We start from the raw sequence: 13,151 nt of genomic DNA, 5'->3' as shown, positions 1-13,151 counted from the left end.
GGTACTGTCTTGGTTCTGTTTCTGACAAATTAAACGTAATAACCAATTTTTAATTTTAAGACTTGACATTGCGTGAAAAGGACAGTAGTGTGGCAAGTTTTTAATTGCATAGGGTTTATACAGACTTACGAGTGTGTTAAGATGCTGAAATAATTGTTAAATAAAAACAAGAACCCGACTGCGTAAAAACCAAAGAAAAAAATGTAAGCCCACTATTTTAGAATGTTATTAAATACTACTAAGTAACTACACGATTGAAATAGTTTTATAATCGATGCACACATAAGACAAATCATAAATTCAAAAGCCAAATAGAAGGATCAACAGTCGGTGCCCTTTTTAATTTTACAGGGTTCCTTGATTGGTCAAAACAAAAATGGGCCTCGACTGTTGATCCTTCTATTTTGCTTTTGAATTTATGATTTGTCTTACGTGTGCGTCGGTTATAAAACTGTTTCAATGGTGTTGTTTTTATTTATTAATTATTTTTTATTTTACACTTTTTAATTAATTTTCATTGACTTAGTTATCATGATTATAAGACGGTAAATTTTGAAATCTTGTCATTTTACTGATAGAGTTTATCGTGAAATTTATTAAGTAACTTGCGGTTGTCTGAACTACTGATTATTAGTCTCTCTAGGGACCTAACTCGGCTTAAAGTAACACATATTCTTGACCTTTAGCAAAACTGCGCGAACTTAAGTCGACCACAGCTATATAAACAGCCTGTATATGTATGCTCATATAACAGCCCTACTCATGGTGACGCGAGCTCGGAAACGTTCTGGATCAGATCTTTCTCGCAAAACTAAAAAAAAATCCGTCAAGAAAGTACACGTCGCGAAACTCAGTACTCTTAATCAGGACAAAAACAAATGCAACTTGATATTAGAGATGAAAATCGAATTCAAATTCAGGCAGTGAAAAGATTACCTGCATTTGGCGCATGCTGTGTCGCACGCAGGTAGCGTGCGACACGGTCCCGAACTGACATTGTGAAGACTGGTTGTTGGTATAGTGAATTTTGATTGCTGTCATGTATTTAGTGACACTCCCAAGGTCAAAACAAATCGATTGACGTAAGAATTATCGAAATTGGCCCAGGCGTTTAGCCTGTACAACGCCACATAGGAACAAACATACATACATACTCATAAACACATTACCCTCCTTTGCGTCGCGCACGCGTAGTCGGGTAAAAAGGGATAAATAAAAAGGGAATGTGAGTTTCCACTGATGAGGAGCCAAGAGGGTTAAAATCCAGAAAATACGGTTAAAAAGAAAATGTTTCGTACCAAATGAATCGTTCATTATTCGTTTGGTATATTTCTAAGCTAAAAACTATCAAAGGGAGAGCTTTTAACCGAAAAATGCATGATTTAATCAATGGACGCCAAAGATCAGGGGTGTTTCCGATTTTTTTTACATGATAGAACATAGTGAAAAAAGCATTTCAAAAATCCCGAAGGGGCCGTGGTAGCCTGATCGGTAGGGCATTGGACTCGGGGCCGGAGGGGCTCGGGTTCGATCCCCGCTGGTCGAAGACCCACCGTCGTCATTAAAGGGGACTGGGCGACGTTAAATATGCTCGTGGTCTCAATGTCCTCCAAGTGAAACGATACCTCTGGGGGTGCTAGTACCAGGTAGCTATTAGCTCTTGGACTAGTTCTAAATTCTCATTAACTGTTCGATCCGGTGATGGTGCTGCCATCTATCGGTATATAAAATAATGGAGGCAAGGCACTAGTATGCAGTCCTCGACATAAATACAGTTGTAGTCAGTTGTGACTCTTGAATAGAATAGAATAGAATAGAAAATCCCGAAGACACTACCACTTTAATTTCTTTTCTTAATTAATGTTTACAATCGATGCGCGGACCATATCATCGCGCACACGACGTCAAAAATTGTGATTCCTCCACTACGTTACGGCGCAAGCTCTAGTTTCGTAAGATACTTATACCATGTATTACATGATAGCTACTGGATAAAACAAAAAGGCTAATGAAGATTGTATAGGGCCACTCTGCACTTAATCTGCATTTCAGACGCCAAACACAAAACTCCTGTAAAAAAAAAAAAAAAAAACACCCGGCTGAGTAAAAACCGAAAAAAAAAAAAAAAAACTAAAAAGAAAAAAAATACAGGCGCAGTAGTTTAGAACGTTATTAATTATCACTGAATAACTACACCATTGAAATAGTTTTATAATCGATACACACATAAAACAAATCATGAATTCAAAAGCAGAATAGAAAGATCAACAGTCAGAGCCCATTCCTTTTTGATCAATCAAGGAACCCCGTAAAATTTAAATGGGCCCCGACGTGTTGCACACAGGTAGCGTGCGACACGATCTCGAACTAAAAATATGGCGACTGGTTGTTGATATTTTGAATTTTGATTACTGTCATTAGTGACATTCCCAAGGGTAAGGCAAATCGATTGACGTAAGAACTATCAAAATTTGCCAAAGCGTTTAACCTCTAAAACGCCACATAGGAACAAACATACATATATAGACTCATAAACCCCTCCTTTGCGTCGCGCACGCGCAGTCGGGTAAAAAATAAGAATATAGTTCAAAGCTTGTCGTAAACGAAGTCTTCGTTACAAGCAAAATGCACTTCTGCGAAGACTATTTTGATATACTTAACCGCTGAGCATTACATACAAGTAATGCGACCAAATTCATAAAAAAAGCGTTTATTGAATGTATTGGTACAAAGAATCAAAAATCTTCGAAATAGTATCCTCTTGCGTCGATACACTTCTGGAGGCAGTGTTTCCATGCCTGGAAGGTATCATGGGAACCAAGGGCGCCCATACAGGGGGGCTCAAGCCCCCCCCCCCCCTTTGAAATGAGAACTTCCTTGCTTTTAGTGCTTTTTTCATTGCAAAAATGTATAAAAATTTCTTTTCCACCCATTAATGAATAAGTTATTAAAAATATAAAATTTTAATATATCTAATCTGTACTGAAATCGGTTTCCATGAGGAAAATATTCTACTAAACCATGGGGAAAATTTTTGAGCCCCCCCCCCCCCTTAAAATTTTGCATATGGGCGCCCCTTGATGGGAGTCCTTTTCCGGAATGTCCTTTAGAACCGATGTAACATGCGCCTGGATGTTTTCAAAAGCCTCCCATTATTTTCATTTCATAGCTCCTTTTAAACGAGGAACCAAAAAAGTCATTGGGAGAGCCAGGTTAGGACTGGAGGCAGGCTGGGGAACCAATAGGGTGTGAATCCTTCCCAGGAAGTCGTCGACACTGAAGGCGCTGTGATCCCGCGTTTTGTCGTGATGAAGTTTCCACGCGTCTTTGATGTCGCTTCGGCAGCGCAAGAACCTCATTTTCAGTCTTTTGAGCACTTCTGAGTAGAAAACTGAGTATTAATTTTTTTTTTCGATTCATTGTGCCGCGTTATATAAACTCAAAATGGGGTTCACTGGAATGCAAGGTTCCTACTTTCTGGCAGCACGTTCTGACTCTCCGACAGCACGTTCCGACTCTCCGAATGAGACTGGGCTTAGAACACCGTACTAACCGTGCCGTACTGTTGTGCCAGGGAAAAACTGGTCCCATAACGTATGGAACGCACCTTGTATAGTAAACATAAACGAAAGAATTCAATCCCCCCTCCTCCAACAAGGAGTATATAGTTAATGAAACAATGCTCTAAAACACAAAGGAGTACAGTAATTTAAGAAGGTAAGTTTAGAATCACTAATATGATTTTCTAGATCGAATTCCGCGCACTTTTTAGGGGGATTAATCAAGCGGGATTGAGAGCATAATCCTACAAGAATACTTTTTTCCCGAACTTCTGCCGTAAATAAAACGAACATTTTCACAAGTATTGTCTGAAATTTGACTCACCTCTTTTCTCGAATACCTGAAAGAGCAGGAAAAGGTTTCTATCTCACATGATGAGCATCAAAGAGATGACGAAGTCGACGGCTTATAATTTAAAAAACAAGATGGAACCAGAGCAGTGATGGGTTTTGAGAATGGATTGGAGTTCTCATCAGTTTTCAAAACGTTCCGCTATGAAGAAAATGCTTAAAATTTGTAAATATTTTCACAAATCATCCTTAAAAATTGAAAATCTGCAAAATTATTTTCTAGAGAAAAAGAAAATGGGAACGAACTAAGATTATGGAATTGCAAAACTCACTAGAGTAGCTTAATAGTTAAACTGGAAAATTTCCATTTCATTAAGGGATGCATTTAAAAATATTTAATTGGCAAAAACGTGCTCATTATCAAGCTTCGAAAACGAATGTTCTAGCATTTTTTCGCTCTTTAACCTATAAAAATTGTCATCAGAAGTCGCTCATCGCAGTAACCTCATTTTTGTTATTCTAATTGTCACGGTGAATCGACTAGTAGAACAATCTATACAGCATTAGCATGAAGTTCAGGGCCCGACTAACTAAAAGTGAGACCCTAGGCCCACGTTAACTCGGAAGCCGTCTGAAGACTATGCTCAAAGTGTGCATTTAAAGGCTTAGTGCCCATCGAGATGCACCCTTTGGGGGAATCTTTGTCTATGACCAGGGGCGGCAAATAGGGGGGTCAAGAGGGGGCGGTCGCACCCCCAAATTTTTTAAGCAGAATGATAGAAAATGGTTGAATTCAATTTATGTAAGTCGGAAATCAATGTTCATTAAAAAAAAATCTCGCTGGTTCTCAGTAACTATTTGATGAAGCTCGACACATTCCCAGACTAGAAAAAGTGTTTTTCGTTATTTGGATGATAACTTAGAAATTCAAGAAGTATTTTTCGGCCTTTTCTCGGCTAAATATTTCATACTTGTGTGCCCAGTGTAACGATGGTATGTCCAATATGAGATGCTCGTGCAAAGTGGTGTGGCTGCATGGTTTTCTCAAGAAAATTCCTTGATATTTTTACATTCACTTTTACGCTCATTTTTTAAGTGTATATTTATTTAATGAGTGTTCATCGCTTTCTTTTGCTAGAAACACGTTTTTAGCTGCTCAATGCATTATCTGCTTTCATAGAAACTTCTTAAAAATGCATGTGCTTATTGAATTAAAAAAAAAAAAAAACATATCAACAAATACCTTTTATGGGACTCTATAGTTATGCAATCTCGAAGTGACACAAGATGGTCTTCAAGAGTTAAAATCATAAAAACCTTTCTCTATAACTTCAAAGCAGTGATTTGACGACTGTGAGAATTATTGCAAAACGATTCTTTCAAAAGCTCATGCCCTTCAAAGCATGTGATGACTTCGTTTGAATTTTTATTCAATTTGTTTCTATTGCGGAAAGTGTTTTAAAAATGCTTTACTCTATCAAAACATCTTCAATCCGCCACACTTAATTTTCGGACTATTCAAGCCACAGTTCAATCTACAATTGATCTGTGCGTTCATACTACCATAGTTCAATCTGCAATTGAAATTGAAAATAGATTTTACATAGATGCATATTTCAATCAATGGTGAAACGTTTTCAAAAAAATTCTTCCTCCGAGCCAATTTGAAAAAGGCGCTAAAAAAAGAAAAATCCACATGATGATGTGAAGTCAAACACTGATTTTTTAATATTTTGTATGAAGTAATAGATTGTTTTTCGAATAAAATTAACACAAGATTTGATGATAATTATTTTTCCGCATGGTTGGCTCTATATTATCTGGATTGGATTTTTTGAAAACGAAAAATAAAATGTTTCGATTATGAGTAAAATTTTTAGCACTAGGCAAGAAAAATTACAGGCAATATACCGACAGACCAGTTATCACATCCAGAGACTGCAGTTCCGTCCTTGTTGTGGACTCTTCAGCCTGGAATAGTGAATAACAGAGCTGGTGGTAGATGACATCTCATTGAAGTTGAGAGTGGCCATTAGACTAGATTATTCAATGATGAAAATTAAGCTCCTTGCAATTTTTTAAGTTGCCTGTGTGATTTTGAAGAGCAAGACATAAAAAGTGTTTTCATACATAACTTTGTTACTTCAATTATTTTTTAACTATTCCAATCAGCTCAGCTGGTAGAGAAAATTTTTTGTTAGGTTAGAGAAATATTTTCGAAGCACAATGAGCAAAAGAAAAAAAAAGAAAGAAAAAACCTTTTCTATTTAGCTGTACTGGCAAAACAGCACGACACTGGGTACTGATAGTAAGACGATTCCCTGCTCTTCCGAATTCCAAAAAACATGCATTAAAACTTTTCCAAAAGGTATAAAAACTTCAGTATCGTGATGTTTTGTATGATAACTTATTAGAAAATGAATCAGAATTTTAATTGCGTCTAAGCACTAATTTTTATTCATATTAAACCGATTTTATGACCACTTCTTGTTAGCTAATGTGTGTTTGTTACCGCACTGTGATAATACATATTTAAGAAACTCGACCCCCCAAATGAAATGCTGAAATGCCGCCCCTGTCTATGACCGAACTATGTATAAATCATTTATCATGTGCATTTATGAATTCCCTTCGGAAACCGTCAAAATTGTGATAAAGTAAATTCGGTGCTTAAATTAATATTAATTTCGGTTAAATGGTGCTAATTCCTCCCCAAAAAATTTCTCTACCTCTTTTATTTTTTAGCTCTCTTTTTTTATATATATATTTTAAATATATTATTTATTCTTTTATTTATTATTAATTATTGTATTATTTTATAAGAAAAGTTCTGTGCTACGCCAATGACATACACACACAAACTAAATAAATAAAAAAAAAACAATAAAATAAAATAAATAATTCAATAAATAAATTTAAATAAATCAATATATTTTTTAAATACAGAAAGAAATAAAATGTAAAAATCTCCACCCCATCCCCCAATTTTGATGGCGAAACTTGCGCAATAATCCCCCCCCCCCTCTGTGGGCACCCCTGCATGAGCAGTTCAGCACAGTATTTACGCCTCTACTGCACGAGACTTCGCATGTCTCTTTATAATGCCGCGTAAAAACAAAACCACAAAAAATATCCAAAAGCTTTTACCGAGGTTGAGACTCTGGGAAAAAAGATAGCGTTAGTCCCCCGTTCTAATTAATCAAATGCACATGAAACTGACACAATGATCAATGTGATCGTGAATGAAAAAACAAAGAAACTGTATGAAAGTTGATTTCGATTTAGTAATATAAAAATCAATGAACAGCACATCACATATCGTTCGAAAGCTGCAGTCCTTGAGCAAAGACCAACCATGGAACTCATGAATAGAAAGACCCATTTTTGGAGGAGGTGATATACGTAGAACTCAGCTGCGAAGTGTTAATATTATTTAAACTCTATAAAATCAATTACCTACAGACTACGCGTTTCCACCAAACGCATTTTGCTTTTGACACAAAAATCGCTTCTAGTGTGGGCGAGGATTCATTACACACATGGGGCTTACCTTCACACGTTGCTTAACTGAAGAAATGTTTTAAAAAATTGTGCATTAAATTTGCAATAAAAGTACAGTAAACTCCCGATTATCGGCGGTCGGATTATCCACGAGTCCTTTCACATTTTATTTTTTTCTGGAACTAATGATTGTGTTGGTTGTTCATTTTTCGATTTTGTATGTATTTTTTTATTCAATGTTAGTAATGCAATGTTTTTAATTATAATTTAAATGAATGTGTGGGTGTCATCAATATTTTTTTATCTATTGCATATACTAAGTATCGGTTTTACCTATTATTCGGATTATCCGCGGTTTTCACTTATCCGCGGTTACCGTGCCACCCCTATTCCGCGGATAATCGGGAGTTTACTGTAGTTCAAGTAATGAAAGCAGATCTTCCTAATTCCAAATAAGACCCCAAGTCACGTGACTCAAAAACGACGAATGGTTGGCACGTTTTGCGTGAAACTAGCGAAAGAAGCCTGATTTCTTCCAATGCTTTGCTTTAAAATCTGTCACGTGACTTGGTTCTTTGCTTCACGAATGAAAGTCTTCACTCCCTCCGTTTTATCTCTTCTTAATGGTGCACCCCCAGAAATATAAAAATGCATTAACTCTATATTTTAAGCATACTCAATTTCATTATTACTGCTAATTGTGTGTGTAAATGTAACATGAATAAATATAGTTAATACAAGAAATGAATATTTTTGCAAGGCGATTCATACAAATCATGTGACGCTACAAAGATTTAAAAAAAAAATCTTTTTAGAACGGGAAATTTTTTTCGGACATGGGGTTCGCTCATATAAGGTTAGACCGGTACTCTGCTATTGCACTGAAAAATAAATGAAAAAAATATTGAACAAACCCCTTAAAAAAGATTTTTTTTAATGATTTTAAAAATATTTTATGGGAGAATATGTCTCCTTTCTTGTCACAAACGTTCATGCTTTTAAACTTTTAATCTCTCTAGACTATCAGAAGAATGTTAACGGTTAATATAATTCTCTATTCCCCTTCAAATAAACGTAATAATGGATATAAAACTGTCGAAAACTGGAAAAAAAAAATCATCGCGGGAGTCATTTAAAAAAGGGGGGGGGGAGGCTGAGGGGGATGGTTGTCATATTCAATTTTAGGGTAGCATTTCTCATAAGAATGAGCAAGAATGTTGCCAGTAGAATTTTGAAGGCTTTTATTTTTTTGCCGCTCAGTATTTCCTTCAATAGCCTAATACATAGGGGTAAATTTCACCTTGTTGGAAGTGTTTATTGCCCATAAAAAATACATGGGTTCAACACATTTAAGTATTCTACTGCTGTGCTAAGTTTAATTCCGATTGGTAACTTGGTAAGTGACACTTGGGTAGATTTACTTGTTAGTCAAAAGCATCAGCTCATTTTACTTGAAGGCATCATTTGTAAATTAGCAAATCAGGATTTGTGTCAATTTCCGCTACTGCATCAAATTCCTTTTAATTCTCCTCTTTACAGTCAGGACAGTCTTTTAGTGTGAATGTGGGGGGGGGGGGAGTATACGGAGTCAATTGCACCTAAGCCCGGATCTATAAATTTTGCCATCCCCCCCCTGCAAAATTCAGCAGGGCCCTTAACTGTAGACTAGTTTTCTGTGCCACTATAAAAGGGTCGCAGGCCCCTGTTCTTCCATAGCCCCCCCCCCCCCCCCGCATCGCTGGGTCTCTGAGTATGTAGATCCGGGGCTGATTGCACCCCTCCTGGCCAGGATTGCCAGATTTAAGAACAGTAAATACGGGACAGGCTTCTAGAAGTGAGGGGAGGGTGATATTTTTGAGGTTGAGGGCAATTACTGGATATGGTGTATTTTTAAGGGGTGCTTTCCAACGTAGAACGTCTCTTCATGATAAATCTGAAATATTCAATCGTGTTCGTAATAAAGCATTAAATCTTACAAAATTTCGCCGATCAAAGTATAAAAATTGTTTTCATTGCGATTGACTATATATTTCCAACATTAGTCAATGAGTAAAGAGGAAGCAATCATTCGGCTCCTCATGGTCTGCCACCAAAACAAAAACCAAATTAAAACAGAATAATTTTTGTGTTTGCTGCCACATGATTTTCTTATTGCTCTTTATTTCACATTTTTTGTTTTACTTTATTTTTCCCTTAAAATAACGTCTCGTTTTGTTAAATATTGTTATTAGCTAGAATACGGGACTTTAGCCGTCCCGTATGGAAGTTCCCCGGGACGCGGGAGAGTTTTTCAAAATACAGGACTGTCCCTTGAAATCCGGAACGTCTGGCAACCCTGCTCCTGGCTTCGAAAAGTCAGGAATTGGGCATGGATTTGTTATTTTTTAACAAAATTTTCATTGAGTTACTCTCCACTCTTTGCCCTCCTGGAAAAATTCGGCATGACGGACCTGTTTAGAATTATAGAACAATTAAGTATATAAGCCAAATAAAGGGAAAAAATGGTATACAAATTGGTATCTATTCAAAACTCCGGTAATGACTAATATCAATCAAATGCTAAATTTTTGAACTTATGTTTAACGCTATAAGATTATTATCCGATAACACTCCAAGACTTTTGTGCAACGATGTATGCCATATCATACAGAAAGTTTGAAAGTAATTTAAAATTAAAAATTTGTAAATATTTCCTGCTGTGTGCAGTAGCGGATACAGCCGGCGGGCAACCGGGCATTTGCCCGGTGGGCCGGTCATGCTTCGGGCCGATCAACTAACAGCAAAGTCTTTCGGGCCTGTCTACTAACAGCAAAATGTAAATTTTGCCCGTATGTGTTTAGAAACACAGCCTCAGTTTCCCTTTACGCATGGGCTAAAGCTTGCAGATGGAGGGAGGCAGGGCCGTCACCAAGAGGGGGGGGGGGGATTTCTGAACTGGGTCTGCGAATATATTTTTAGTGGTGTAATAAAAAATAAATTAAAAAAAAAAAAGCAGGGACACTTTAGCGGTCGGAAAAAGTTAAAATACTTTTGGTCTCTTTGACGCTTTTATTTATAAATGACAATTCACAATTACTATAAAATGCAACTTACAACAAGAGCCGACGTGAGGTCATGTCAGCTTAGTTGGAGAATAAGGGCCCGGCTTGGAATTGAACTCGTGCAGAGGGTAAGATATCCTAATGGTAAAAGGTGTAGAAGGGGGCCTGTGAAAAAATTGACCCATGTCATTTTTTCCCGGATCCGCTTTTGCTCTCGGAAACCCTGTTTATAATAATTGAAATAAAAGTGACAAAATATTTTTTTACGTAAAATTATTTTAAAAAATGCAATTTTAAAATACCATTGAGGAGTATGAAAGACTCTAGATTATTAAGATTGTCAAATCAAAGACCAAAGACCGCCGAAATGTGCGTTTCAAAACATTTTTTGACGAAACATGAAATATTCTGTACGCTGTACAAACTCACGGTTTCGGGCCCATCAGTTTAAAAAAAATAAGTTGATAAAAACCAATGTCGAAAGAATTCCGTGGTCCCCAGAACCTCCCTCCCCTCTTCCTAATATCATCGAAGATCTTGTAAAATTTAAATTTTTGGGCTTCAATTTTGAATAACTTTATAAGAGAACAGCCGAATCCACTCCCACCATAACATGGAATTCCGATTTCGAAAATTTGCTGGAGGAAAGTACTCGAACCTCTACCATTTTTTTTAACATTCCCAAAGATGGTCTAAAACTGTTTTTAAATTAACAGCATCAAAAATTTTCTGGGAAATTGCACCGTCTTCTCCTCTCTCTCGGCATCATCAATAAAGAATGTTTTAAATCTCGTTTTTAGTGCTTCAAATTCGAAATTTTTCCGGTTGAGCCTCTTGAAAACTCCTTTTTCTAACATCACTGAAGGTCAGCAAAAATTTCGTTTTTGGAACTTAACTTTCGAGTAACTGCCGGTGCTCTAGTCTTTACCAGAAAAGGCTTTTAAGACTTTAATTTGAAAATTTTCTGGTGGATGGCCTCGGAATCTATCTCGACTTAAAATCACCAAAGATCTTCTAAAACTGCGTTTTCAGAGCTAATATATTTTTTAAAATTTCAGAGGAGGAGAGCCCCCGGAACCGCTCTTCATACCATATACTCGAAGATAATTTAAAATTCTGATTTTGGATTTCCACTTCCGAAAAGTTGCATCAGGAGAAACCCTGAACCTACGCTTCCCTAACGTCACCAAATATTGTCTGAAATTGAGTTTTTAAGACTAAAATTTCAAACAATTTCCGGGGGAGAGGGCCTCCGGACCCCCCTATTTCAGACTCAATGTTAATCTTTCCATTCAGTTTGTATTTGCTATTAGAGAGCAGAATTAGATTACAAAAGCCAGAAAGCTTAGTCCACTCTCTCTCTCTCTCCTTGTATTGATACATGCGTTTAGAAAAAATTAAGGGGCTGCCTAACTCGTACCCGATCAGGTTTTTGACCTCGCATCGAGCCTGGAGGCCGTAAGATTATCTCAGTATAAAAGAGGGAATGCTTATGACAGGGCCCAGTAATGTATTTGTGTCGAGGGACCCATCACGTTCTAAGACGGCCCTAATCTTTCACCCATCAGATCAGTTTCATATAGCAGGGCAATTAAAGTAACTTGTTATGACTGCAGAAAAAGACATACTAGCCAAGCAGTGTTATCATTACGGAAATATTCAATCAAGTTCCGGGCATTATAAAAATACTTAAAAATGGACAATTACAATCACAATTTTCCCCAAAAATAAGGTTTAGCTAATACTGTACCAATTTGTTCACCATTAAAGCGCAGAAGTGTTCCTATCTGTTTAATTTTCTTTAAATAAAACATATTTAGTTGTTAAGAATAATTTCCTTATATTTAAATGATATCCCAATCGTTAGGTAAAATTTAATATCTATAAGAGCTATGGGGCCGCTACATCTCAGAATGCCAGGGCCGATTTTTTTAACCAATCCGCCACTGGCTGTGTGTGTATCTGGTGTGAAAATCAAGCTGTAACGTTGCATTAAACCTAAAATATTATTCAAACCATGTCATACAAAGATTTTTTTAAATGTATTTAATATTGGTTTTATTAAAATGCATCAATTCTTGTGTTTGCATAGATGAAATCATCAGTCAGGCCCGAAAGGTCATGTCAGCTTAGGCGGAAACTAGGGGCCCGGGCCTTGAGGGGACCCGGCCGGGGACACTGACGCAAAAAAAAAAGACAGAAAGAAAAGAAGGAAAGAAAAAAATAAAGAAAAAAAAGGAAAGAAAGAAAGAAAAAAAAAAGGGAGAGGAGGAACTCTCCGAATAAGAGAAATCGTAAAGATTAAGTAAAATTTACTCTTTTGATATTTACTGTTGTGGCACTTGAAATAAAGTTAATTGTTTTCTTGTAAGCAGTTGTGATTTTTTTTCTTTCCGGTCCCCCCCCCCCTTTTTCTTATTTTTCCCCTTTTCTTTTCCCCTTTTCTTTTTTTCTTTCTTTGGGGGCGGGAGGGGTTCGGTGACATGACTGACAAGGGGCACGCCTTGGCTCCCTGCGGCGTGCGGCCCTGGATGAAATAAAAATAGTTAGTCAACGAAGTTTCATTTTAAAACTTCTAAAACAAGTAGTCTTCAAATAGTTTTTTACTATCACCAGTAGATGGCAGCTAAATCACTAATTTTTCTTCATCCTCCATGATACTTGAAAATCCATCTTAATTTCTTTCCACTCTGGTTTCTTGAAATATAAACTTTCAATATATTATCATTATTTTCTTTTTTTTTTAATTATCCATTTA

Source organism: Uloborus diversus, chromosome 7, assembly GCF_026930045.1.
Source record: "Uloborus diversus isolate 005 chromosome 7, Udiv.v.3.1, whole genome shotgun sequence".
In the NCBI taxonomy this organism is placed as follows: domain Eukaryota; kingdom Metazoa; phylum Arthropoda; class Arachnida; order Araneae; family Uloboridae; genus Uloborus; species Uloborus diversus.
This window is presented reverse-complemented; position numbering follows the sequence as displayed.